The 3,732-nt window shown below is 46.4% G+C and overlaps 1 pseudogene; it reads left to right on the top strand.

The window, feature by feature from the left end:
• The first annotated feature begins 2,262 nt into the window (after nucleotides 1–2,262).
• LOC105301249 overlaps nucleotides 2,263–3,732 on the top strand; it is an 18,453-nt pseudogene continuing 16,983 nt past the window's right edge.

Here is a 3,732-nt window from a genome sequence, read left to right as displayed (position 1 = left end):
CTCCTAACATTTTTGTTTTAGGTTTCTGCATCATCTCGTCCACCTCTCCTGCCCTGACACAAGACTGCATGCACCGGGAGCACTGGCTTCTCATCTACCGTGGGTAGAATTGCGTTGTCCAAAAAGACATGGTCAAGTCTGACCCGCCCACCCCCGACGATGTTTGTGAATGCGACGTTATTTGGAAATAAGGGTCTTTGCAGATGTAAAAAAATAAGATGAGGTCATATCGCATTAGCACGAGCCCTATTCCAATGACTGACGTCCCTATGAGAGAGGGGAATTTGGAAACAGAGACACAGGGACAAAGCCATGTTGCAGTGGAGGGATGCATCTACAAGCCAAGGAACAGCAAGGACTGCCAGCCACCACCAGAAGCTGGAAGAGGCAGGGAAGGGTCCTCCCCAGGAAACCTCCAAGAGGACATGGCTCTCCCGACATTCCGATTTTGGATTTCCGGCCTCCAGAACTGTGAGGGAACAAATTTCCACTGTTTAAAGCTTCCTAGTTGTGGTGATTTGTTATAACAGCCCCAGGATTCGTCCCAGCCCCATCGCCATATCGCTTAGTGATTGGGGCCATCCCCACATCTGGCTTAGACATGCTGCGGGCCAGAGACCAGACAGCATGGGTGAGCCTTGAGTCGGTGAGTTCTGGCAACAGAGGGGCCGGAGGCATGCCTCAGGAAAAGCCAAAAGGGGAACGTGCTCTCTGGTGCCAGAAATGCGGCTGCAGTGCTACGCTTCTAGTTTTGTAATCGAGAAAACCGAGCCTGCAGATGGCGAAATTCCTCGGCAATGCTTACACGGCATTAGTGGCGGAGCCAGGGGAGGACCTGGGCCTTTGGCCTCCCGAGCCTGGGCTCCCTCCACGACATGCAGGATACCCTTTTCTGCTTGGCCCACAACATCGGGAGGATGCAAAGAGTAAGGAGAGCAAAGCCCCTGTTATGTACTGGAGCAAAGCAGTCTGCTGCGAGGGGCATGATGTATGGCACATTTTAGTAGCCATAAATCATCTCCCCTTAAATCAGTGTCAGAAATAAAGGGAGGGCGGTCTTTCCAGTAGTCTGATTGGTCGGTTCGCTGTGGTTTAAGACCTGACCCTGCTCTCCCATTAATTTTAGCACCAATTCATTTCGGAGGGATTTATGATCAAGCAACACGAAGAGGGAGCTGAGTTACGGCTTGGCCTGGTCATGTTCGGGAGGCACAGGCGGAATGTTTTATTGTCCAGACTGCTGACTTTTTTTTTAACTCTCCTTCTCTGAAAGCATAAATAAAGGCGAGACATTGAAAAATGATCCTGAGTTTCCTGGTGGTTGAATCCTGTTTGGAATTTAAAGAATAAAAACTGAACAGTTGGAGAGAATAACCCAACGAGGTCCACGTGGTATCAGGAGAAGAGCTCAGGACCAGGGGGTCGGCAGCCCAGCTCACCCGAGCCAGCTGGAAGCCGCCTCCGCAGCCGGGGCACGTGTTTCTTAATCTATGGAACCAGAGCAGCTGAGTCAGCGATCTGTCTCAGGGACTCTGGCATCGCGGTGTCTCTGAGTGCAAATCCTGGCTCCAGCGCTTACCTGCTCTGTGACCTTGAGCGCATCGCTCAGGTTTTCTATGCCTCGGTTTTCTTGTCTGTAAAATCGGGCTAATAATGAAACCTGTTCCGTGAGGTTTCTTTGAGAATTAAAGGAATCAGTGTTTGTGATGTGCTTAGAACCATTTCTACTACAGTACGAGCGCTGTACGTGTTTGTTTGATGAGATGAGAGTGTCGAGCGAGATGTTTTTCGATCTTTCCACTGCCCCGCTCAGAGCCGGCTTCAGATTAGAGGCACGGGGAAGAAACGGAAGCGAGGGGGCATTGAGACGCTCCAGAAGGCGAAACTTGAGAGAAAGAATACTGAATCTGAACTGGAAGGCCCACGACCTTGCCCCAGCTTTGCCAAGGACATACTGGTATGGTCTTAAACACATTGCCATGCCTAATAAAATAGGAAATATGGGGTGGACTATCTTCAATATCGCTTGGGGGAGCACACAGACAACCACCTATAGTCAAATGGAAAACCACATATTCTACAAACGCTACTGCTGGCCACGCCAGTGCCCAGAACTCTAATGCAAGCTGGAGAAGCGGACGCAGGCCTACGGCTGAAGAGAGACTTCCTATCCTCATTCATAATTGCAATATTGGTTCCCACGTGCTCACGTGTGCCTTCAGAGAGGGAGGTGGAGGGGGAAGGGTCTGCAGAGCCTACACGATGTCGCATAGCCAAGTGGGTAAAGGTACTTGAGAAGTGTCCCCCAGTGGATTGTGGACAGGTTGTGCCTTTCGGAGCAGTGACACCACCTATGAGTGAAATCCACCCCAACGATGGCCAGACACAGACCGCACAGATAAGCCTCACATCTTCCCATTGGAAAAAGCAGATGGCGGGTTGGAAAGAGGGGTCACGATGATCCCAGGCTCCCCCAGCACCCTTCCTTCAGGAGAGAGAAAGTTTGGACCCGACCTCCTCGCTCTCCTGTACAGGAGCAGCTCGGTTCTTATGACAAAATAATGCATATTCATGTCATTACACTCAATTAGAGTCAAGTTAACTTGACTGTAGGTTTCATCTGATTATAGCAGTAATGTTTATTGATGGGCCTGTGAGCACTAGAGCGATGATTTTAGATGTGAACCGACCTTGTCTAATCCCCACTTGCCTACAGAGTGAACCTGGAAAAGTCACTCAAACTCTCTGGGCCTCAGTTTGCCCAGTTATTTTAAAAAAAAAATAGAAATAATACTCTCGACCTCATATGCCTTTGTAAGAATTAAAGAAAATAGTATACAAAGAACACTTAACAGTGTCTGGAATATAGTAAGTGACAGTAAATTTAGACATTATCATTATTTTATCAAGCGGTTTCTTGGAGACCTTAAAAATGCATCTGGTTCACCTCCCTTTTCTATGCAGGATGGCTGATAATTGCCTATTTCATTATTTAAGCTTTCTAGGGATCTCAAAGTACAAATCTAATATTTTATTGCCTTTACAGTCAAGTCAGTATTTCTCTTTTTAAAAGACATACTGACCACTTTAAGTCTTTTTTTTTAATTCTCAGATCCGGCAAGGACAAAAAGATTCTCAGGGTCTTGCATGTAAACCCTATGTCCTTAAAGAAAATGCCCTTCTAGGGCTGTGCTTTCTTAGAGACAAAGATCCAAATATCCATGGAAAAATGGGCTGATCTCTTGTGATAAAAGTTTTAGATTATGTAACCAGAGATTAAAATGACTCTTGGCTGGAGTATTATACTCTGCTGATACTATACCCACCCCAAAAAAGTGAAAAAAGAAAATATTTGAATGCAGTAGAAAATGCCCCTATCAGCCTGTTCTATATTAGTGGAAACTTGGAAATAATTCAGGTGCCTCACAATAATACATCAATGTGGCTGCAAAGGGATCCACTATCTAAATTCTCCATGGTACGTCCCCTGTGGCCAGCCCAACTCATTTATTTATTCATTCAGTCTTTCCATCTGCCAGGGATATTTTAATGCTTACCTCATGAGAGATACTATGCCTGACCTTGGGACTATAATAGCAAATGAGACATTATGATCCCTGTCCTCACAGGTTTTTGTTTCAAACCGAGTGGCTAAGAAATTAAAGATGGAATTGTAAGGAAACATGATAAGTGCTTTATTCTGATAAATCCTATCAAATGAGTAGGTCTGAG

This window comes from Pteropus vampyrus, unplaced genomic scaffold (genome assembly GCF_000151845.1).
Source record: "Pteropus vampyrus isolate Shadow unplaced genomic scaffold, Pvam_2.0 Scaffold232, whole genome shotgun sequence".
Classification (NCBI taxonomy): Eukaryota; Metazoa; Chordata; class Mammalia; order Chiroptera; family Pteropodidae; genus Pteropus; species Pteropus vampyrus.
The sequence above is the reverse complement of the archived record's forward strand: the minus strand, read 5'-3'. Positions and strand labels throughout refer to the sequence as shown.